A 25,984-nucleotide genomic window follows, 5' to 3' on the forward strand; every position below is an offset into this window, starting at 1 on the left:
CTTCAGTTTATAAACATCAGTGGGTATTGTGACTAAGTGACATGGAGGGTTGCTGGAGTTGCAGGCAGTTCCTCTTAAAGGGCCCATGCATGAACTTAGCCTCCCTCTGAGCTCCAGTGCTGGGGTAGCAGCTTATCTGGCATCAGGGAAAGAACTGGGAGCAGCTATTTCCCAGACAAAAGTGCTAGAAGAGGACATTGTTCTTTTGCTGAGATCGCCCCATCACAGTGCTGACAGACAGGTGCCATATCTGAGTTTCCATTAATCTAGTCCACCCTGGTGATTCCCTGAGATTCCACCCCACCCAATTTGCAGCCCCCCGACAAGCTTTTTCCAGTGGATTTACAATATGAATGGCCTATCCTAGCTCAGGATTCAGACTTTCCTAAAATCTCTCAAACAAGCAGCATTTGGCCTTGGTATGCCACATACCTCTGGATAAGTGGCGCCAGGCCTGGCACTAGCAGCAGCTTGCCAAGGTTCACAGATTGGCCTCTCATGGACACCTCCAAGCCCAACACCTTGGGGATGTCTGCCTGCCAGCTTAGGCCTCATCCCCCCCGCCCCCCCCCCCCCCGCCCCCGGTGGACATTCCTCTCACAGTCTGGGACCCCTCTCGCAATCCAGGATCCCTCGCTCCTTATGACCCGCCTGCTCGCTGCTCCTTACCGTTCGGCTCGCTGCTCCTTAGTACTGCCACGGAGGCAGGAGAGGGTCCTGCCACCACCACTGTGCTCACCAGCTGTAAGCCCGGCTCCTGGCTGAGCGGTACTCACCCTGTGGGAACGCAGTGACCACCAGGGGTCAGCTCCTGCATTTAGCATCTGCCCCCTGGTGGTCAGTGTGCATCATAGCTGGTGGTTCCACCAGTCATTCCGCTGTTTGGTCAATTTGCATATTAGGGTTTTATTATATAGGAAGGATTCAATCCTTCACCAAGCCATCCTTTTAATTGTATATATCCACAGAACAATTTCTGGAATGTGGCTCAGCTAATGTTAATGGTATTATCTAAATTATGAAATTTGTAAAACATTAAAATTTTTTCTATCTTGGTGTTTTTCTGCATTATTTATGATGAGTACATTTCTTCTTTCCTGAAACAATAAAGAGATTTGAGGAAAAACCCAAATAACTAAGCTAGAAAAGATCTCAGTAGGAAAACTTATCTTATTAAAAAAGATATTTTTTTATTGAATTTTTAGAGAGGGAGTAAGGGAGAGGAATAGAGAGATAGAAACAATGATCAGCTCTTCCTACAAACCCCTGCCCCAACCCCCCAGTGGGGATTTAGCCTGCAACCCAGGCATTTGCCCTGACCATGAATCAAACTTGGTTCATGGGTCTATGCTCAACCATTGAGCCACACCAGCTGGGCAGAAAAACCTATCTTGTTTTGAATAGAAAAATTAAATATCATTAAAATGTCAATTATTCCACAAGCCTTTGGTTTGATACAATTCCAATCACAAGTCAAAAAAATTTTTGGTAGCTAAATTAGGCATACCAAAAAGCAAGGACAACAAATTTTAAGTAAAACTTGCACAGGAAAAACAGACCAATAGAACAAAAGAGCCCAGATACAGATGTTAAAATAAGTTACAAGTGACTGTCAAATTTCTTTCTTTTTAAATATATTTTCATTGATTTCAGAGAGTAAGGGAGAGATAGATAGATAGATAGATAGATAAAAACATCAATGATGAGAATCATTGATTGGCTGCCTCCTGCATGCCCTCCTACTGGCAATCTAGCCAACAACCAGGGCATGTGCCCTGACTGGTTCATAGGTCAGTGCTCAACCCTGAACCACATAGGCCAGGCCAAATTTCTTGATGTAAAATTATCTGTCTATTTTTAGAAGTGATAAAATAATCTCAAAGAAAAAGACTGACATGTCAGAGTCCATATAAATATGCTACAAATCTAATAAAATTTTTTAATTTTTATGGATGAAATAAAATTATAAGCAAATAAGAGAAATTCTGTGATATGAATATAAACGGTAGAGGGTTAATCTACATATATAAAAGGCTAATTGGCAAAGTGTGCCCTCGGGAGTTCGACTGGGAGATGGGGAGTTCAATCACTTGCTATGATGGCTTTTTCAGAAAAAACAACCAGTAATTTTCATTCATTAGTAACATTTCTGTTGACAGCTCCAGTCATTTGTTGGAGCTAAAATTTTCGACACCTATTAGATATTAATGATTGTCAATGAATAATAATTTTACATTCAAATTTTATAATCTCAATTTATAGCGGAGATCTGAAGCTAGGTTAGTATTCTCAAAATCTAGTAACTGTAGCCCAGCTGGTCTAGCTCAGTGGTTGAGCATTGACCTAGGAACCAGAAGGTCACAATTCGATTCCCAGTCAAGGGCACATGCCCAGGTCGAGGGTTCAATCCCCAGTATGGGGTGTGCAAGAGGCAGTCACTCAATGATTCCCTCTCATCACTGATGTTTCTCTCTCTCGCTCTCTCCCTCTCCCTTCCTCTCTGAAATCAATAAAAATATTTTAAAAATTAAAACAAAATAAAAACTAGTAACTGTAATCAAACATCAGATCTCTGAAATTCACAATGGTTATTCTTCACAACAGAATTATCAAAGGAAACTCAAAATTCACTTTTATTTTTAGTCTTTACTCTAAGTACATACATAACAATCACCAAATTTTGACTAGATACTGTTATTGGTATTAAGACAAGGCTTTTGGTTATAGTGTGAAATATAACTATTTCATAGCTTCAGTAAGCCCTTGTGCCTGTCTATGAACTGTCAATCTATAAAAACATTAACATGGGAGAGTAGAGATGAAAGTAATTTAGCTGAAGATAACTTGCATCCTATAGATTTCCAGGTGTGTAGTTTTTCTGGCTGGGTAGGTTAATATAGCCTTTCATATTTCCAAAGCTGCAAAAGCCTAGAAGAGTTTTTGCTAGAAGCTTAAGACATGTAAGTCACAAAACTGAAAAGTATATTATATCATTCAAAAGCAGTAAAGATTTCAGCTTAAACCAATTATTTTCATTACTGATGGAATGCTAAGTAGGACCACAATGAAAAAGCATTTGATAGCTTTTTCCGCTTGCTAAAGAAATATCAGTAAATATTATCTTTAAGCTACATTTTAAATACATATGTACATGTATATGTAAACAGAGATCCATATCTTAGAAATGAAAAACTGTCTAAACTATTTCACCTTATTTTATTCAATCAATCAATCAATCAATATTTATTAAGCAACTATTGTATACCATTTAGGAATACTCAAAAGCATTACTTTTTAAATAATTTGCCACATAAAAGAATGGTAATTCCTGAACTTTTCTGAATTTTTTTCATGTAGTGGTAGGTTTAATTTATAAAAAATTAACAAAGAAAGTGTAGTGTTTTTTAATCAAATGGAAAAGTCTTTCTGTACAATATAAGGATCATACAATATAAGTGTAATCTGCATTCATTGCCTATTTATTTTGTTATTGATTTTTATATCTGTTCATTGCATTACTAATTTAAAAATTTTATATCTTGGCACTTTAGAGGAACTTTTAGGGCAGAGTAACTAACCTTAATTTGCAACCTAATTGGAATTTTCCAAATAAGCCACATTTCTTCTTATGGGTCCTAGTACACACAGGCAAATACATAATTCTTTTGAGTTAAAGTTGATACCTTACTTCAGAATGTCTTATGTACTCAAGATACCTAGCTGGTAAATTGCTTTCCCTCATCAGCATCCCTACTCATTCAGGATTACCACCAAGTTATCCTATGTTCTTTTCTTTTTCGCTTAATAGTTAGGTCTATTCTGTATTACTAGTACATTGCTTTGTTAGAGTCTCACATTTCAATCAGTTCTTGTCAGGTCATCTCTCTCATAATGAAAACTATGTGCCCTTAACCCCCTCTCCTTTTTAGAATAATTTGGAAAAATTACTCCGTTCCATTTTTTGTGAAATAAATAAAGAGTTTAGTCTTCATCTTGTATCTATTTATTAGATACCTACTTATGTGTCAGAACACTGGGCTAGACCTCTGAAATAAATGATAAGCATAAAAGCAATGGCTAGAAATATTTCTGTAGCAAGGAAAAGAATAATCACTGATTTTACATGAGCTTAGATCTCATAAACAGTGCAATTAATCTTGAAAGCTCTTGAAGCTAGAAATCCAATTTATAAGCATTATTCCAAATATCCATCCATCTCTTAGTAAACTTGCTTTTCTTCCAGCATTAATAGTTAGGATAAAGATAATGTCTCATTCAACATAATTGTTTTTATATTTAGTTTCATCACTAAAACTAATTTTCTAGTATTTTTCAGGATGGCAATGGTTTTGCTACCATGTGAGTAAAACATATTCTTAGGATATAATAAAAGCCAACAATAATTTGTTAAATTGATTCCCAAGGAACATGGGTCCCAAATTCTCAACAACCGACTCACAAAAAAACTTCTCAAATACAAAATATTTGTAAACTGGGCATAACTTATTCTTTATTTCTATACGAGCTTAAGAAATGGTGCCACCACTAACATAATAACAATGAATTGTTAGTTTAAAATAAAATTATTTTCAAGATTATGAAGTTGTGTGCCAGTCTTCTATCAGTCCAAGAAGGACTGAGTGTGGGAAATTCTGTAAAGAAATAAAAGTTGGTTTGTGATATTATCTCTATTGTATTTACTTTTGACTTTAAATGCAAGATACTTGTCCAGAAAAGGTTTCCACAGACCAGCTGAGCTTCTTATTATACATAATCAACAAGCTAAAAAAAAAAAAAAAAATCCCACAAAACAAAACCTGTTCTACTGGCTTCCATATACATAGAGGAAATATTAGAGAAAGGATAGCCATTTTATATTATGACTAGGGTACAAATCCTTTTAATATGTGTACTGACACTCTGCTGAAGTTTTCATTTCAGCTAAGTTGTTCTGTTTAAAGAACTTACTTGAATCAGTAAGGACATTTTTTGAGGCTGGCAAAGTGCAGATTAGAAACTTTGCTTAGAATGGTACATCTTTACACAATGACTCAGTTTAGCAGCTAACAATATATACTTCCTTCCTCCAGCATAAGAATGATTACACGCCTTCCCTTGATGCCCTTAAAATGAGATATGTAAAATTAGCATACACTCTGCTATGCTAAATTTATATCAGAATGTGAATACATATTTTAAGAGTTTCTTTTTCTTTTTTCTGCTCTAGTGCTTTCTTACATATATGTGCATCTGGTTATTCTAGTTCTCCAGTGGACCATTATGTGAGAGCTAGGTATCAGCTATAAGAACAATACAACTGCATTATTCCTTAATTTAAAATCCATGTGCATTCATTTTGTATCAAATGGTAAATCTAACATGTAAATTGTCTGATTTTATTTTCATTATGGAACTTTCAAGAGGTCATGTGCCACTTGAATCATGAGAATTCTGTAATTTAATAACTGAAAATACCAAATATCACAATGGTAATTTTAAATTTACTGACACTAGGCAGAAAAATATAACTTTTGAATTTTCATTAAGTTGAAAGAGTAAGGTGAAAAATGATATACTGCCATCATTTTATTTTTGGAAACTCTGTAAATAAAAACCCGTTTCCAAAATAAGATATTTCACAGACAGAGAATAGTTGGTAGTGGTTCAAGTGTCTTAGGCAACAGAGGAGTATTGTTTTGTAGTATTTGTTTTTTTTAACCTCTCCTAGTAACAGCAGTTTATCATTTACAAAGAAACAAGGTAACAACATGATTTAAAATGAATATATAAGCAATAACTGTAAAACTTTAACTGAAACTAAAGTTTACCATATCAATTCCATTTCTATGAGCTGGTATAGATAACCTGGTTGATACTCACCAAATGTTATAGAAATCCCAGGCTTGTCTAAGCAACAACAAGTAGACACATGGTGAGGTGCTGAAGACAGCTCTCTCGTGGGCTAAAAGGACTTCAGAAGAAGTAGCCTTTATCTTCCATTCAAAACAGGGTGATTCCTATTACCAAAGCATGGCAGAGAAAAGAGTTTCCACAATCCAGTCTTGACTTTCTGCCTCTGTCTTTGAAGAGTAACAGTTACCACCGAAAAACATTAGCAGAATACGATCACTTGAACACTCACACAAGGCAGCTGTAAATTTCCACTCTCTTTGCTTGCTCTCAGATTCCAAGCATTGCTTTTAATCTGTCACAGGCAGTTCTGTTTCTGGTCAAACCAGCTTGCTTATGTGTTCTCTTCTCCCTCTCTAACACCCTTTTTAGAAACATAACCACACAGTCATACCTCCCTCTTTTTCTTCCTCTGAACAAATCTTGCAACGTCACAAGAATGTGTATAAGACAATTAAACTGAGGCAACCTCCATTCTTTGCCAAAAAAAGAGTCTAGGGATAAACAAAACCTTTTTCTTATTACATTTTTTCCCCTTTAAGTCCTATACTTATTCATGCATGGGGTTTTGTCAACCGATTAAACTGGTCTGACCATCTTGTTTAAAAGTGTAAATAAAGGTTTCTAATAAAGGTATGTTGAAAGTGATAATAACAGATTCATCTGCCAATATACTAGTTCCTTAGGGAAGATGTTATTCCCAATCATAATAAGAAAGTGTAGCAAGTAAGTATTCAAATATTTTACCTTGAAATTAAAATACTTTAAAAAATTAATCTTGAGATTTAAAACCTAAGGAGATTTTAGAATTAGAGTATTCATAATTTAAAGATTAATTTTGTGAAAACTTAATGTATTTTTAAATAGGGTATATATATTTTTAGGGTATATTTTGAAATTTAGAATCAACATTTGAGATTATAAAAGAGAAAATTATAAAGAATATAAAAAATATTGACACTAAAGATAATAAATAGAACAGCTTAACCCTGGCCAGTGTAGCTCAGTTGGTTGGAGTGTCGTCCCCATACACTGAAAATTGTGGGTTTGATTCCTAATCAGGGAACATACATAGGCGGTAGGCTCAATCCCTGGTTGGGGCATGTATGGGATGGCAACCGATCGATGTTTCTCTCACATCAATGTCTCTCTCTCTCTCTCTCTCTCTCTCTCTCTCTTTCTTCTTTCTCTCTCTTTCCCTCCCCTCCCCTCTCTCCCTTTCTCTTTCTTTCCCTCCCCCTCTCTCTAAAATCAATAGGGATGTCCTTGGGTGAGGATTTAAAGAAATAAAGAAATAAAGAAATAAAGAAATAAATCTACTTATACCATTCATGTGCAAACCTAATGTAATTACTTTGTTACTGAAATATGTCTAAGAATATGAGCTTAAATAAAGTAAAAGGTACATATCTCTACTTTTTTAAACTTTAGAAAGTCTCCTCCCCCCACCGCCCATCACACATATATAAGCATTATTGGTCAGGATGTATAATACCTCTTCAATGAAAATTTAAAAAGCTAAAGGCTACAAATTGTTTTTCATTATTATACACATATAATTACAGAGTAAAATATCCTAAAATTATGGATCTCCTTGTAAGGTTTGGGAATGAGGAATTAGGTAGAAAGCTGGGTGAGATGGTTGGTGACAGGTGTAGGTAGCATTTGTAGGAGTCTTTGGAATTAGGAGGCAATGTACCCAGGTTGGAATATGTGCTGGATCTCTGAGAATGCTAGTTAGAGCCTGTTTTAGAGTATTCTGTTCTAACTCCTTAGCTCCAGAGATTTTTGGGTACTCTGTCTCCTACTATGTGTTACCAATCAACATTCTTGGGTTCTTCTAATGACCAATACTATGCCCCAATTATAGACATGATAAAATTAGTTATTAGCCCTATTATTAGTTTAATCCTACTCTCTGAAGAACTGAAATATGTCTAAGAATATGAGCTTAAATAAAGAGGAACATATCTTCACTTTTTAAATTTTTTTTAAATATATTTTCATTGATTTCAGAGAGGAAGGGAGAGGGAGAAATAGAAACATCAATGATGAGAGAGAATCATTGATCGGCTACCTCCTGCATGCCCCCAACTGGGGATCAAGTCTGCTACCCTTCAGTCTGCAGGCCAACACTCTATTCACTGAGCCAAAACTGCTAGGGCAAGATAAATATCTTTAAGCAGTTGTTTACAATCCTTCAGAAAAACAAGAAAATACAGTGTGGATTACTTCTTAATCTATATAGCATACATTTAATACATATTTCCTAATATGCACACTTTTGTTTAAATGCACATGAATGGTATAAGCAGATTTATTTATTTATATACACGTTTCTTAATCTAGTTCATTTAGACTTTTAAAATTTAAATATATTATAAGGTAATTCACATCTTAACACATAAGAAATAGTCATCAAAGAAGACTACAGATTAGTCTGCTGATTATTCCTTCACTTGGTAGTTTTGTAAAATTTAGAGATTGTTTTTTTCATTAAAAAAAATATTTTTATTTATTTTTAGAGAGAGGAAGATAGAAGGAGAGAGAAACATTAATGTGAGAGCAAAACATTGACTGACTGCCTCCTGCATGCCCCCACCAGGAATCAGGCCCACAACCTGGGCATGTGCCCTGACAGGGAATCAAACTGGCAACCTTTCCATGCAAGGACGATGCCCAACCAACTGAGACACACTGGCAAGGGCTAGAGTTTTATTTCCTACTACAGGCCCGCTGCACAAAATTCGTGCACTGGGGGGAGGGGGTGGTATCCCTCAGCCCAGCCTGCACCCTCTCCAATCTGGGACCCCTCATGGGATGTCTGACTGCCCACAGGGATCGGGCCTAAACCGGCAGTCGGACATCCCTCTCACAATCCGGAACTGCTGGCTCCCAACAGCTCACCTGCCTGCCTGCCTGATTGCCCCTAACTGCTTCTGCCTGCCAGACTGGTCACCCTCTAACCACTCCCCTGTCAGCCTGACTGACATCTAACTGCTCCCCTGCCGGCCCGATTGCCCACAACTGCCCTCCCCTGCTGGCCCGATTGCCCACAACTGCCCTCCCCTGCTGGCCTGGTCACCCCTAACTGCCCTCCCCTACAGGCCATCTTGTGGTGGCCATCTTCTGTGAGGGTGTGATGGTCAATTTGCATATTACCTCTTTATTATATAGGATTTTTAAAGAAATGGAGATAATCCCAAATCATTAAAAGGAATTAAATGCCCAGTATCTTGCTGAGTCTAAAATTACACTGAAAGAGTTCTGAAATAACTGAAGAAATTCAGAATTTGTAATGGGGGTGTAGACACTTGGAATAACTACAAGGTTAATTTTCATAAATCACTTTCAAATTGGGAGATGTTATATTTACTATGATTCTAAGCCACAAAATAAAGGCATGGTATTCAAAATATATAATAAGACTGAGTACCTATGATTGTGTACAGTTTATATTTGATACCTGCTAAACACCATTTTTAAGATGCATACAAAGGAATTACAAAAAGTGACCTTATAATAGACCACAAAGAAATCAATAAATTATCAAAGGAAACATATACAAGCTTCATCTTCTGGACGCAAGATGATAAAATACCTTAAAATTTCTTCAAGGGATAAGTAAAGGTTCTTTTTTTAAAAAAAACCCTCATAATACTTGAAAATGAAAAACAAAACAAAACACCTTGGTAAGCCCTAGGCCAGCCGTGGGCAAACTACGGCCTGCGGGCTGGATCCGGCCCTTTTGAAATGAATAAAACTATTGAAAAAAAAGACCGTACTCTTTTATGTAATGATGTTTACTTTGAATTTATATTAGTTCACACAAACACTCCATCCATGCTTTTGTTCCGGCCCTCCGGTCCAGTTTAAGAACCCATTGTGGCCCTCGAGTCAAAAAGTTTGCCCACCCCTGCCCTAGGCGGTTTGGCTCAGTGGATAGAGTGTGGGCCTGGGGACTGAAGGGTCCCAGGTTTGATTCCAATCAAGGGCACACACCCGGTTGCGGTCTTGATCCCCAGTAGGGGGCATGCAGGAGGCAGCCGATCAATGATTCTCTCTCATCATTGATGTTTCTCTATCTCTCACTTTCCCTTTCTCTCTGAAATTATAAATATATATATATATTTTAAAGAACCTTGGTCAGAGGAATAGTGGCATGAGAGATCCACTCGGCCTCTCCCTTTGAAACTTCAACAAGTTGATCAACTATAACTCAACTAAGGACTCCCTGTCAATATAGAAGCAGGCCTGAGAGACCCATGCATTGAAGCATCTAAAGATGGGCAACTAGGAATAAACAGGGAGGCAAGAAAGGAGGAGAACTCAAATGGCCACCTACGCAACCCTGCGGCCAGGAGCTGGCAATCAGTTTGGCCGGAGAGGGGATGAAACCAGTGGTAGCAGGTCTTCCATGGGCTGGGAGAAACAGAGAGTTTCCGTGGGCTCTCCAGCAGGGTGAGCAGTGCGAACAGCAGCTAAGTCAGCAGAGTCACCCGGGCAAGGACACAGGATAGGGGTTCTGCCGTGGCTGTCCGCCACTGGGTGGTGGTATTTCAGACAAAGAAATGGAGCCACAGAGCACTGCCACTCCTTCGACTCCCAAAGCTCTCCTCTAGTTGTCCTTGGTGTCAGGTAGAGGAGCATATGGCCTGCTAACTGACAGTTACTGCAACAGAATTGCAATTGCAATTGTTTCCCTCTCTGATTGATCCCTAGGTGGGGTGCGTGGGGGGCACTCTACAGGGTTGCCATTACAGTGAGGGTAAAACAAACCCCACCCCAAAGCAGTGGGGCTGTACTGTCTTACAGAAGCTAAGGAGAGCAACTCTGGTAGGTCACAGAGGTAAAAATCTTGTGATTCAGCACCACCTACTGGAAAAATAATAGAAAGACCTCTTCAGAGAAAGCTGCTAGATAAGGGACAATAATACAATATAATATATTAGTATGTTTGGACAAGTGGTTCCTAACGTGGGGCACATGCCTCACAGGGGGGCAATTTGAATTTTAAGGGGGGAAATTCAAGAATGAGTTATTAACAGTGAATTTTTTGCATTTCTTATGGCTCTAGGGGCCTCATATACACTATATAAGTATATATTGTGACATATTTATACATTTCATTTGTCTATTATATGTTTTGAAACGTTATTTGCAATTTTTTGATATCACTTCATATTATTATTTTTTCAACAACTTCTTAGTGATTTCTTCCTCAGTACTTCAACTGTCCTTTCGTTCTTTTATTTTTCTCTTTCATGGATGCCATGTTCTTTGGAAGCTTGTTTAGACCAAGTTAATGGCCTTTAAGGCTTCCTACACATGAATAGGAGTTCACTTTTTGAATAATGAGAATGATATGTCACAGGGGGGCATCAGGATTTTAGAGATGCTTAGGTGGGGCATGGCCAAAAAAAGATTGAGAACCACTGGCCTAGACAAAGGAGACCAGCAAATACCATGAATAACCACAGTAATGAGGAAGCTCAGGAAGAAAATGAAAAATCTCCAGAAAGAAAGCTGGAACATATGAATAAAATGACAGAGAATTCAAGATTGCCGTTCTGAAAATACTTAACAAGATGTGAGAAAATACAGAAAGGGAGTTCAATGCACTCAGAAAACAAATTAATGAAAAAAATGAATACTTTAGCAAAGATTGAAACTTTAAAAAAGAACCAATCAGTCCTGGTTGGTTTGCTCAGTGGTTAGATTGTTGGCCTGCAGACTGAAGGGTTGTGGATTTGATTCCTGTTCAACAACACATACCTTGGTTGCAGGTAACCCAGTCCGGGTAGGGGCTAGTGCGGGAGGCAACCAATCAATGTATCTCTCTCATGTCAATGTTTCTCTCTCTCTCCCTCTCTCTCTCTCTCTCCCTCCCTCCCTCCCTCCTCTTCCCTTCTACTCTCTCTAGAATTCAATGAGAAAAAATATCCTCGGGTAAGGATTAAAATGAATGAATGAATGAATAAATAAATAAATAAATGGACCAATCAGGTCTCTTGAAAATGAAGCACGCAATTAAGGAGATTAAGAGCAAACTACTAAGCACAGGAAGGAGAGCGGACCAGATGGAGGAAAGGATTAGTGACATCGAAGACAGGAATCTAGAAATGATGCAAAGGGAAGGAGAGAAACTTGAGCATAAACACAAAGAAAGAAAGAACTCTATGAGGACTATTTGACTCCGTCAGGAAAAGCAATATAAGAACTATAGCCATATCCGATGAAGAAGAGAGGGGAAAAGGAATGGAGAGTTTATTAAATAAATAGTGGATGATAACTTCCCAAATCTATGGGAAGAACTAGATCCTTTGAGCCCCGCCAGTGTGGCTCAGTGGTTGAGCATCGACCTATGAACCAGGAGGTCATGGTTTGATTCCTGGTCAGGGCATATGCCCCTTTGGGGGCTCAATCCTCAGTGTGGGGTGTACAGGAGGCAGCCGATCAATTATTCTCTCTCGTCATTGATGTTTCTATTCTCTCTCTCCCTCTCCCTTCCTCACTGAAATCAATAAACACACACACACACACACACACACACACACACACACACACACACTAGATACCTGAATCCAAGAAGCAAGCAAAACAACTAGTTACCTCAATCCAAAGAGACCCTCTCCATGGTGCATTGTATTGAAACAGTCAAAAATTAATGACAAAGAAAAAATTCTCAAAGCAACCAGGGAAAAGAAGGAGGTGACTTACAAAACCTATAGGATATCATCCAACTTCTCAAGAGAAACTCTACAAGTCAGAAGAGAGTGGAACCAAATATTCAAATGACTAAAGCAAAAAAGTATCAGCCAAAAAAAAAAATATATATATATATATCCAGTGAAGTTAACCTTTAAATATGAAGGAGAAATAAAGACTTTTCTAGACATACAGAAGCTGAGGGAATTTATCACCAGGAAACCTATTGCAGGAAATAATCAAGGGAATTATTCTACTGGAAACAAAAAGCATAAGGTCAAAACACTATGAGTAAGATCACCAAAAACTTACAGCATAAAAACGGATAATTCAGGAAAACAAAAACATAAAAGGTGAGGGGTTAAAGGTCCAAACTGGCAAAGGTGGATTGAGATTAGACACACTCAAAAGAAAAAAAATTATATGTAACAACTTTATTTTTCATAAACTTAATGGTAACCATGCAAAACTCCCAAAATTAAGAAGCATAGCTTTAAAAAAAGAGGAAGAGAAAGGAGTATGGAAAACAACAGACAAAAAAAGAAAAGAAAAGAACCAATGGATACACAGAGCTACCAGAAAACAAAAGATAAAATGGCTATAGGAAATCCTCATACATCAATAATTACCCTAAATATAAATGGTCTGAATTCACCAATAAAGAGGCACAGAGTGGCAGAGTGGATCAAAAAACAAAACCCAACAATATGCTACCTTCAAGAGACACTTCTAAACTACAAAGACAAAGGTAAATTCAAAGTAAAAGGGTGGAAAATGATTCTCCAAGAAAATAACATCCACAGAAAAGCAGGTATAGCCACTCTTATATCTGAAAAAATAGATTTAAAGATAACAAGAGACAAAGATGGACATTTTATAAGGTCAAAGGGGACAATACATCAAGAAAACATAACACTTCTTAATATATATGCACCCAACCAGGAAGCACTGAAATATATAAAACAAATTGAAGGGGAAATCAGGAGCTTTGCAGACCAAAAAAGGCTAAGGGAGTTTATCACAACCAAGCCAGCAATGCAAGAAATGCTAAAGGGAATGCTGTAAAAAGAAGAAATAGAAAGGGAGGAAGGAACACAGGCATAATGAATAGAATGGCTACAAACAAGTACCTATCCTATCTAATAATAGACAACATGGTAATTGACCGTACCTTCGCTATGCCTCCCATCGGCTAATCGGCGTGATATGCAAATTAACCGCCAACAAAGATGGCGGCTAATTTGCATACTGCAGGCAGGGCAGGACAGTGCCATCCCACCTGCCCCACCACCATCCGGGCCTGCTATCTGCGACCCAGGGTGGCGGGCGTCCGTGTGCGACCTGACCCAGGGTGGCGCAGCAGCAATCGGCCGGCCCACCCGACCTCCATCTGGGCATCCCGTGTGCGACCCGACCCGGGGTGGCCAGGCGGGGCAACAGCAATCTGCCGGCCTGCCTGGGCATCCAGTGTGCAACCCGACCCGGGGCAGTCAGGCAGGGCAGTAGCGATCCGCTGGCCTGCCTAGCCACCATCCAGGCGTCCTGTGTGCGACCCGACCCGGGGCAGCGCCCCAACCCCCGGATCGGCCCTGCCGTGTGGGGCGGCGCCCCAACCCCCAGATCGGCTCTGCTGTGTGCGCCGCCCAGGGAGGCAGGGCAGGCACCGAGGGATCGGGCCTGCCATCTGCCACCCGGGGTGCAGGCCTAAGCCAGCAGGTGGTTATCTCCCAAGGGGTCCCAGACTGTGAGAGGGCACAAATGGGGCTGAGAGACACCCCCCACCCCAACCCCTGCCAGTGCACAAATTTTTGTGCACCAGGCCTCTGGTCAATAATAACATTAAATGTAAATGGGTTAAATGCTCCAATAAGAAGACATGGAATGACTGAATGTATAAGAAAACATGACCCATATATGTATATGCTGTATATAAGAGAGCCACCTCAGAACAAGGAACTCACACAGACTGAAAGTGAAGGGATGGAAAAACATTTTTCAGGCAAATAGAAATGAAAAAGAAGCCGGATTAGCAATACTTATATCTGACAAAATAGACCTCAAAGTGAAGACCATAACAAGAGACAAGGAAGGCTACTTCATAATTCTAAAGGGATTGATACAACAAAAGGATATAACTCTGGTAAACATATATGCACCCAATGCAGGAGCACCCAAATACATTAAAAAAAAAACTTCTGGAGATATCAAGGGAGAGACTGACAGCAATACAATCATAGTAGGAGACTTTAATACTCCATTAATATCACTGGATAAATCCTCTAAACAAAAAATCAGCAAAGAAACAGCAATCCTAAATGACTCACTAGATCAGATGGACTTAATCGACATCTTCAGAGCATTCCACCCCAAAGCTACAGAATATATATTCTTCTCAAGTGCACATGGGACATTTCAAAGATAGACCACATATTGGGACACAGGCAAACTCTCTCCAAATTCAAGAAGATTGAAATCATATCAAGCATCTTCTCAAATCACAATGGCATAAAATTAGAAATCAACTACAATAAAAACAATCACAAAAATTCAAACACTTGGAGGCTGAATAGTATACTATTAAACAATGATTGGGTTACCAAAGAGATCAAAGAAGAAATAAAAAGCATCCTGGAAACAAATGACAATGAAAACACAACAATCCAAAATCTATGGGACACAATGAAAGCAGTCCTGAGAGGGAAGTTCATAGTTCTACAGGCCTATCTCAAAAAACAAGAAAAACTGGTAATAAACCATCTAACTCTGCAACTTGAAGATTTAGAAGGAGAGCAACAAGAAAAGCCAAGAGTGAGAAGAAGGAAGGAATAATATAGATCAGAGTAGAAATAAATGACATAGAGACCAAACAAACAAACAAACAAAAAACACAATACAGCTCTCTCTCTGCTGCTTGCCACTGTGTCTGTGAGTGTGGTTGGGGAGCCGAGCTAGCTCGAATAAAGCCTCTTTGCTTTTGCATCAGAAAAAAAACAAAAAACAAAAAAACACAATACAAAAGATCAATGAAACCAATAGCTGGTAATCTTGGTTGTAGGTTCTTGGTATTCATCACTTTGAATATTTCTTGCCACTCCCTTCTGGCCTGCAAAGTTTCTGTTGAGAAATCAGCTGACAGTCGTATGGGTATTCCCTTGTAGGTAACGGAGTTTCTTTCTCTTGCTGTTTTTAAGATTCTCTCTTTGTCTTTTGCTCTTGGCATTTTAATTATGATGTGTCTTGGTGTGGTCCTCTTTGGATTCCTTTTGTTTGGGGTTCTCCGCGCTTCTTGGACCTGTAAGTCCATTTCTTTCACCAGGTGGAGGAAGTTTTCTGTCATTATTTCTTCAAATAGGTTTTCAATATCTTGCTCTCTCTCATCTTCTGGCACCCCTATAATTCTGATGTTGGTACGCTTGAAGCTGTCCCAGAGGCTCCTTACACTAACCTCGCATTTTTGGATTCTTTTTTCATTTTGCTTTTCCGGTTGGGTGTTTTTTGCTTCCTCGCATTTCAAATCATTGACTTGATTCTTGCGCTCCTCTGGTCTGCTGTCGGGAGTCTGTATAATATTCATTATTTCAGTCCGTGTATGCTTAATTTCTAGATGGTTCCCCATCATAACATCGAGGGTCTCATTAGTTTTCTTGTAGATCTCATTAAGTTTATCGGCGGCTTTTAAACAGTTCTTGGGAGACCTTAAAAAGTGTGGTTCTGAACTCTATATCTTCCATTGACAATTTTGTCCTGTTTCTTTGTCTCCGCATTTTGTTATGCTTCCTTGGTGCACCCCCTAGTGGTCTTTGTGCGAAGTCTTATAGTTAAACCTTGATTGTTGTAGCTAATACCAGGGAGGGTTTGACCTCCAGGACAAGTGGCTATGAGAATCAGCTGTGTCTGCAGTGAGAGAACTTCTGTCCTCTAGGGAGGTGCTAATCTAGCCTTTGCCTGAGGCTATCCAGCAAATGCCTCTGTGCAGGGCTTGGGCGGTGCGGGTCGCACAGGATCAACAGGGTGGGCTGGAGAGAGCAGTTATGGTGGCTCTCAGTCCTGTCCCCAGGGGCTCTGCCTCTCTGAGTCCCAGTACCTGCTGCAAACCTCGGAGAGAAAGCTGCACTCGCTCTGACCAAAGCCAGACAGTCCCGCTTCTCCCGTTTGAGTCTGGGTCCCCAAAGACTCGCCCGGATCTGGAGCTCAGAGTCTGCGACTCCCTCCCGATTGAAAACGCCAACCGCGCCCTCCGCCGCCAGCCCGCTCCGCGCACTCCGCACCTCAGAATTTGACTTCAGCACTGCGCCTCCTCTGAGTGTCCATATGCGTTTCTCTTTCCTCCTAGTTGTAGGACTTCCACTCAGCCAGCGTTCCTGTGGTTCTGGGAGATGTCCGTTCCCTTTTTTAGTTTCACTTTTGAAGTAGTTGTTCAAGGCAGCAAACTCCGGCGTTAACCTATGCCGCCATCTTGGTTCTCCCCAATACCCTTTCTTGATAAAAACTCTCAGCAAGGTGGGAATAGAAGGATCATACCTCAACATAATAAAAGCTATATATGACAAACCTACAGTCAACATCAATACTCAATGGGCAAAAACAAATCATTTCCCCTAAGAACAGGAACAAGAAAGGGATCCCATTGTCACCATTCCTGTTCAACATAGTACTGGATGTACTAGCAATGGCGATCAGACATGAAGAAGGAAAAAAAGGCATCCAAATTGGAAAAGACGAAGTGAAATTGTCATAATTCGCAGATGACATGATATTATACATACAAAACACTAAAGACTCCATCAAAAAACTATTAGACTTACTAAATGAATTTGGCAATGTAGCAGGATAGAAAATAAACACCCAGAAGTCAATGGTTTTTTATATACCAATAATGAACTCACAGTAAAAGAAAGTAAAAAAACAATATCATTTACCATTGCAACAAAAAAAATTTAAAATACCTAGGAATAAATTTAATCAAGGAGGTAAAAGATTTGTACTCAGAAAATTACAGGACATTGAAAAAAGAGATAGAGGAAGACATAAACAAAAGGAAGAATATGCCATGTTCATGATTGGTAGAATCAACATCATTAAAATGTCCATACCATTTTTTTAAATGTAGTCCCATTTGTTTATTTTCTCTTTCGTTTCCATTGCCCTAGGAGCTGTATTAGTGAAGAAATTGCTTCGGCATATGTCTGAGAATTTGCTGCCTGTGAATTCCTCTAATATTTTTATGGTTTCCTGTCTTATATTTAAGTCCTTTATCCATTTTGAGTTTATTTTTTGTGTACGGTGTAAGTTGGAGGTTTAGTTTTATCTTTTTGCATGTATCTGTCCAATTTTCCCAGCACCATTTATTGAAGAGACTGTCTTTATTCCATTGTATCTTCTTGCCTCCTTTGTCAAATATTAATTGAGCATAGTGGTTTGGGTCGATTTCTGGGTTCTCTATTCTATTCCATTGATCTATATGTCTGTCTTGTGCCAGTACCAGGCAGTTTTGAGAACAGTGGCTTTGTAATACAGCTTGATATCTGGTATTGAGATCCCACCTACTTTTTTCTTTCTCAGGATCGCTGCAGCTATTTGGGGTCTTTTTCTTTTTCCAAATGAATTTTTGGAGAGTTCATTTTAGGTCTGTGAAATATGGCATTGGTATTTTAATGGGGAGTGCATTGAATCTAAAGATTGTTTTGGGTAGTATGGACATTTTAATGATGTTGATTCTACCAATCCATGAGCATGCTATGTTCTTCCATCTGTTTATGTCTTCCTCTATCTCTTTTATCAATGTCCTGTAGTTTTCCAAGTACAGGTCTTTTACCTTCTTAGTTAAGTTTATTCCTAGGTATCTTACTTTTTTTGGTGCGATGGTAAATGGGATTGTTTTTTTAATCTCGCTTTCTGTAAGTTCACTATTGGTGTATAAAAATGCCATAGATTTCTTAGCGTTAATTTTGTATCCTGCTACATTGCTGAATTCATTTAGTAAGTCTAGTAATTTTTTGATGGAGTTTTTAGGGTTTTCTATGTACAGTATCATGTCATCTGCAAATAAGGACAGTTTTACGTCTTCTTTTCCAATTTGGATGCCTTTTATTTCTTCATCTTGTCTACTTGCTATGGCTAGCACTTCCAGAACTATGTTGAACAGGAGTGGTGAGAGGGGGCATCCCTGTATTGTTCCTGTTTTTAGGGGAAATAGTTTTAGTTTTTGCCCATTGAGTATGATGTTGGCTGTAGGTTTGTCATATAAGGCTTTTATTATGTTGAAATACGACCCCTCTATTCCCATTTTTCTGAGGGTTTTTTATCAAGAAAGGGTGTTGGATTCTGTCAAATGCTTTTTCTGCATCAATTGATATGACTATGTGGTTTTTACTACATCAAAATAAAAAGGTTCTGTTCAACAAAAGAAACCATCGACAAAACAACAAGAAAGCCCACTGCATGGGAGAACATATTTGCCAATGTTATCACCGATAAGGGTTTAATCTCCACATTTACAGGGAACTCATACAACTTAACAAAAGGAAGATAAATAACTTAATCAAAAAATGGACAATGGCCCTAAATAGATACTTTTCGAAAGAAGACATAAGGAAGGCCAAGAGACATATGAAAACATGCTCAAAGTCACTAATCATCCGAGAGATGCAACTCAAAACGAAAATGAGGTACCATCTCACACCTGTCAGAATGGCTATCATCAACAAATCACAAGCAACGAGTGCTGGCAAGGATGTGGAGAAAAAATAACCCTCTTGCACTGCTGGTGGGAATGCAGACTGATGCAGTCACTGTGGAGAACAGTATGGTGTTTCCTCAAAAAACTAAAAATGCAACTCCCATTTGACCCAGTGATCCCACTTCTAGGTATATATCCCAAGAAAACAGAAACACCAATCAGAAAAGATATATGCAGCCCTATATTCATAGCAGCACAATTTACAATAGCTAAGATTTGGAAACAGCCTAAATGCCCATCAGTAGATGAGTGGATTAGAAAACTGTGTTACATGCACAAAATGGAATACTATGCTGCTGTAAAAAAGAAGGAACTCTTACCATTTGGAACAGCATGGATGGAACTGGAGAGCATTATGCTAAGCAAAATAAGCCAATCAGAGAAAGATAAATATCACATGATTTTACTCATTCATGGAATATAATGAACATCATAAACTGATGAACAGAAATAGATACAGAGACAAAGAAGCATTGAACAGACTGTCAAAATACAGCGGAAAGGCGGAGGTACGGGGGTGGGTGGGAGGGGTAAGAGATCAACCAAAGGACTTGTATGCATGCATATAAGGATAACCAATGGACACAGACACTGGGGGTGGGGAGGTGAGGGCATGTGCTGGCGGGAGGTCAAAGGGGGAAAAAAGGAGACATATGTACTACTACTTGTAATACTTTAAACAATTATATACATATATATAAAACAACTACTCACAGAACTAAAGGGAGAAACAGATTAAAATACAATCATATTTGGGGATCTTAATACTCCATGGACAGCTCTAAATAGATCATCCAGACAGAAAATCATTAAAGAAATATTGGCCTTAAATGACACACTAGACCAGTGGTCGGCAAACTCATTAGTCAACAGAACCAAATATCAACAGTACAACGATTGATATTTCTTTTGAGAGCCAAATTTTTTAAACTTAAACTATATAGGTAGGTACATTGTTATCAACTTAATTAGGGTATTCCTAAGGCTTAGGAAGAGCCACACTCAAGGGTCCAAAGAGCCGCATGTGGCTCGCAAGCCGCAGTTTGCCGACCATGGCACTAGACCAAATAGACATAATTCACATTTACAAAGCCTTTCATCATAGAACATTAGATTATACATTCTTTGCCAGTGCACACAGAACATTCTCAAGGATATACCATATGTTGGTCACAAAAATAACATCAACAAATTAAAGAAGATTAAAATTATACAAGCATATTCTCTGACCACAATGCCTTGAAATTAGAAATCAACCTCAAAAAGAAAGTAAAAAACCCCACAAATACTTACAGATTAAACAACATACTACTAAAAAATAACTTGGTCAAAGAAGAAATAAAAGGTAAGATCAAAAGATATATAGAGAGATATATGAGAATGATAAGACAACATATCAAAACTTCTGGGATGCAGTGAAAGCAATAATAAGAGGGAAGTTTTCTATAATTACAGGCCTATCTCAAGAAACAAGAGAAATCACAAGTGAACATCCTAACTTTACATCTTAAAGTACTAGAAAAAGAAGAACAAAAGCAACCCAAAGTCAGCAGAAGGAAGGAAATAATAAAAATTAGAGCAGATTTGATTGAAATAGAAAACAAAAAGACTACACAAAAGCTTAATACAACAAAGAACAAGTTCTTTGAAAAGATGAATAAAATTGACAAACCCATGACTAAGGAAAAAAGGGGAAAGACTCATATAAACAAAATTAGAAATGAGAGAGAAGTCACCACAGACATCACAGATATACAAAGGATCATACTATAATACTCTGAAGGATTATATATGGCATGAGCATTGACCAGACAAAGCAGTTGTCCACACAACCAGAACAGGCATAGGGCATTAAGCATACCTGCTAAACATTGAGTGTAGCTCATTCATCTATATAGAATATCATGATCATGTTCTTAAAAATATTTAAAGAAATTAGGATATGTTTATTATAAAATATCTCATTAGAAAAATCCAAGATGCTAAACTTAATAAAAAATATGTGCTTCAAATTTTTATTGTATTTTTTTACATAAACATTTCCTTCCATATGAACATGGAAAGATTACAAAAATGTTAATGTTGGATCATTGGTGATTATTTTCTTCTTGTATTCATGTATGTTTCTCAAATGATCTATAATAAACATGTATAGTCAGGTTTTGCCAAAAATCACCATGCTACATAAAATCATGCAATAAGAACCAAAGGAATTATGGGGTATACAGGGTTAGAGCTCAATACTTAAAAACTTTGTCAGAGACATCCTATATAATAAAAGCCTAATATGCAAATCGACCAAAGAGTGGAATGACTGGTGGAAGGACTGGTCACTATGACACACACTGACCACCAGGGGGAAGACACTCAACGCAGGAGTTGCCCCCAGCCTGCAGGCCCCAGGTCAGCAAAGGTGGATGCCAGTGGGGCCCCCCAATCACCCTGCTGAGGGAGGCGACCAACCGCAGTGGTGGGGGGCGGGGCTGGCGAGTGGGTGGCAACAGGCTGGACAAGGCAGGTGTCAGAGGGGGCCCCCTGGTTGCCACGCTGGTTGCCCCACTTATCGGCCCTGATCACAGACCAGGCCTAGGGACCCTACCCATGCACAAATTTCGTGCATCGGTCCTCTAGTTTTTTATAAAAGGTAGGAACCTGCCCTGGCCAGTATGTTCAATTGGTTGAGCATCATACCATGCACCAAAAGGCTGCTGGTTTGATTTCTGGTCAGGGCACATGTCCAGGTTTTGGGTTGGGTGCCTGATGGAGGCAACAGATTGATATTTCTCTCACATCGATGTTTCTCTCTCTCTCAAATCAATAAAAATATTTTTAAAAAAGGTAGGAACCAATAAAAACAATAGCAAAGTTTTACACATGTTAAATGGTCAGAAAATATATAAATACTACAATAAGTATGGCACTTCATCTTGAAATAGACCTGACATTGCTTGTAAAAGTGGGTATTAGAAGAGTTGTAGCTTGTGTGTTATTTTGAAACAGTAGAAATAGGGTTATCTGAAATCAGCTGGAAAGTTTTAACATCAAATATGGATGGATGTAACATTTAATATGTGGTACAATGAGATGGCTAGTAGGTGTTGTAGGTGTGTGCATATAGGTATTTTGTGTATTCCTTGTGGCTTGGTTCAATTGGATGGTTTTCTGCATTCATGTAGTGTTTCTCATGAATGAAACTGCACAAGGGCAAATGAGAAATCTGCATTATGCTCATACTGTTCCCTAACATATTAATTATGTTAGAATAAATTTCTGTTTTCAAAACAAGTTTTATAGCAGAAATGACTATTACTTTTACATCATAAAATACATGTATATGTATATATACACAGGGTGAGGAAATAGTAGGCTTCCAATTATTCATATGGAAAATAATACAATAATTAATAAATAGTAATACAAGAATAAACTGCGTTTTCCCATACTCACAACTGTAAACCCATTTTCGCCCCACCCTGTATGTTATAGGATGCTAAAAAGTATTGTGAACCTATTGTAATGCTAATTTGTGATAATTCCTGCCAGGTACCAAAGAGCATTACAGACCCAAGTCCAATTTAAATTAAAACTCTACTTGTAGAGTTTAGTGTGAGCTGGTAACCAGGAATTTTTAGGGAGATTTTAACTCTATCTAGGGCTGTACACTTCTCCAAAACGGTCTCTGATCAGGCCCCCTACACTTTATAGAATCTAAGGAATTTTCCCCAGTCCCCATTTCTCTCCATGTACAAGTTTCTATGCCAACAGAAATCCATGGGTACTCCCAAAGTATTCAGTGACTTTAGCACTTGCTTACCTCACAGAATGTACTTGTTTTGTTTCTAGCCCCAGAAAGTTTCCCTTATTTTCTTATATGTTCATCTATTTATTATAAAGTGTTTTTAAAATATTGAATCAATTGAATCAGTAGTTTACAGATCTGTAGCCTATCATATTGTCAGAAATGGAAGTCTATTTAATACTTCTGCAATTGTTTTGTAAAACTTAAATCAGTATTATTTTATTCTTGATACATTTTATTTTAGTGTGTTACTACAGTCTACATGTCTGTCAAGAGCACTTACAATCTTGATTCAACTATTGTATTAGTTTACCTTAGAAATTGTGTGTCATCTGCAAATTCATTTCAACTCTCAGCCTTCAACAAAGTCACTGACCAACACAGCTTCTGAAAAAAGAAAAAGGTTCAAAATTAATTTTGAAAACCTTTACAGCAAATTCATCGTAATTTTCTTTGTTATCTGGTATATACTAGTAGAATTATAAAATTAAATTTCTATCATAATCTTATAGAGATAAATCAAATTAAAATAGAAATATCTCTCTACCCCAACAACTTCCAGTGGTAGATCTTTTAAAAAGTAGTACGTAAACTGAAGGCAAATATTTTATCATCAGGAGGAAGCAGAAATATGAAGGTGTGGGCTGTGTGAGGGAAACTCTAGCACCTCTCAAGTCTACATAGCCCTCATCTTCTACAGGAGGAAACACACATTTAAACTAGTATGAAAAGAATATGCAAAGCTTAGAAGAGCTTTGAAGTGTCACACAGAGAAGTTTTGAAGGGTGTTTTGCTTTTAACAACATCATGAAAACCCATGCTCCCTGGTTTTTGTTTTCTTTTCTGCTTTGTCATACTTTTAGTTCATATCTTTTAATAATTTCAGTCATGAATAAAATCTTTGTAAAATTTTTATCTCCAAAATCAATATAAGGACTTGTGTGTGTGTTTACAATTTCCCATCAGAAACAAGAGAAAACATACACTGCTCTCCTTTAGTTCACTGCTCTTGCACGAAGAACGACAAACCACTAACTTTGGTTCTGCATCTTTTATTTTCTGAGCAGCAACTACAGGTTTAAATAGAACATTTAGTTTTTGATGTTCTTTCTTCTCAATATGTGATGTACATCCTGCAATAATGTATTAGAAAAAGCATTGGCTTTGGAATCATATAGATCTCGTTTAAATCTCAACTGCTCTAAACCTCATAGGAAAATATCAGGAGTCTCTTTTTTTTAACTGACTTTTTTATACTGCTTGATGACCTGCTTTTTTTATTTAACAATATATATTAACTACTTTCCATATCAATATATGAGGCTCTCTGTTATCTTTTTCATGCTGCAGGGTAATTTATTTTAAATTAACTTAAAAAATTTCTACTTACCTTTTGAAAAAAATTTTTTAAAATTTATTTTATTGTTGAAAGTATTACAGATGTCCCCATTTTCCCCCCTTTACCTCTCTCCACCCGCCTCCCACCCCACCCCAGGCCTTTACCTGTCTATTGTCTGTGTCCATGGGCAATGCATGTATGCATATAAATTCTTTGATTAATCTCTTCTCGCCCTCCTTCCACCTTTAAATTGATTTTTACAGAGAGAGAGAGAGATAAACATAAATATGTTATTCCATTTATGTATGCATTAATTGGTTGGTTCTTGTATGTGCCCCAACTGGGGATTAAACCTGCAGTCTTGGCATATTGGGACACTTTAGCCAAGTGAGCTACCTGGCCAGGGCCAATATTATGAGTCTTAATGGGTAGCAGCAAAAGCCTAATGATATAGCAGCAAGAGCTATCTATATATATAAAAGTCTGAGTGACCAGCCAACTGGCCGACAGCTTGGTGGGTATGATGCGCACTGACCACCAGGGGGCAGACACTCAACGCAGGAGCTGCTGAGTGACAGCAACTTTACAGAGTGCCCTCTTGCACTCCGGGACCCCTCGAGGGATGTTGGAGAGCCGGTTTTGGCCCAATCCCTGCAGGCCAGGCGGAGGGACCCCACCAGCCGGAGGGACCTGCTCACTCTGCAGACACCCTTTGAGTTCCAGTGCTGCCCCAGGTGCGGCTGGCTGGGGAGGGACCAGGGGAGGTTGGCTCCAGGGCATGTCCAGCCCTTTTCACCCAGTCCCGTCCCATCGGCCACCTTCCAATTAATTGCTTTTCAATGTGCACGAATCCGTGCACTGGGCTTCTAGTATCACTATAAAGCAGGAACAGCACTATTCCTGGCACATAACATGTACTCTATCATGTTAGCTGTCCTATTATGTAATTTTGTACTTCATTCCCACTTTACTCAATCTGTCAAAGGATTTTCCAGACTAAATTTAAGTTATAAGAAAGTTGATATAGAAGTTGATATATCAAATAAAAAGTTGATAAACTTCTAAGACTTTATTCAACAATTACCAAATTTTTGCAACTTATTTTACCCAAAAATATACATAAAATACTTTAAAAATAGCAATACAATATTACTGAATATACTCCATTAAGGCACAGCCACAAATCTATATTCTAAAATCACTAGAAATTGTTCCTTTTCTTATGTGCTATGTCACCAAAATACTGTAGTTCTGTAAATGTGTTTCAGTTCCTTTTTAGATTTTTCTTCTTTCTACCTTTTAATTTTATTTTTGAATATGTAAATATACGATTTTAAGATCAAAACTATATAAACAAGTTATATTTAGAACAATCTCTCTTCCACTGTTGGCACCTTTCCCGTTACCTCTTTATACTCACAGATGACTCTATATACTATTCTGTGCCTTTGTTTTTTTTCTACTTCATAATATATTCTGCAGGTCATTC

General features: G+C 38.3%; 1 protein-coding gene across 8 annotated transcripts in view; it reads right to left on the reverse strand.

Annotated features, from left to right (window-relative positions):
* Nucleotides 1-25,984, reverse strand: part of CAB39L (calcium binding protein 39 like) — a 148,737-nt gene that overhangs the window by 102,136 nt on the left and 20,617 nt on the right. Inside the window, exons 1-3 of one of the 8 annotated variants that reach the window (XM_036299214.1) lie at nucleotides 24,660-24,717; nucleotides 23,470-23,543; nucleotides 5,881-6,017 (exon numbers count right to left, since the gene is read on the reverse strand). The gene's annotated coding sequence lies outside the window, so the exon portion shown is untranslated. Of the gene's footprint in view, nucleotides 1-669; nucleotides 778-5,880; nucleotides 6,261-23,469; nucleotides 23,544-24,659; nucleotides 24,718-25,984 lie in introns of those variants that run through there. The other 7 variants (XM_036299212.1, XM_036299210.1, XM_036299215.1 and 4 more) reach the window with 7 other exon arrangements.

The sequence above is a fragment of the Myotis myotis genome, unplaced genomic scaffold (genome assembly GCF_014108235.1).
Source record: "Myotis myotis isolate mMyoMyo1 unplaced genomic scaffold, mMyoMyo1.p scaffold_m19_p_3, whole genome shotgun sequence".
NCBI classification, from domain to species: domain Eukaryota; kingdom Metazoa; phylum Chordata; class Mammalia; order Chiroptera; family Vespertilionidae; genus Myotis; species Myotis myotis.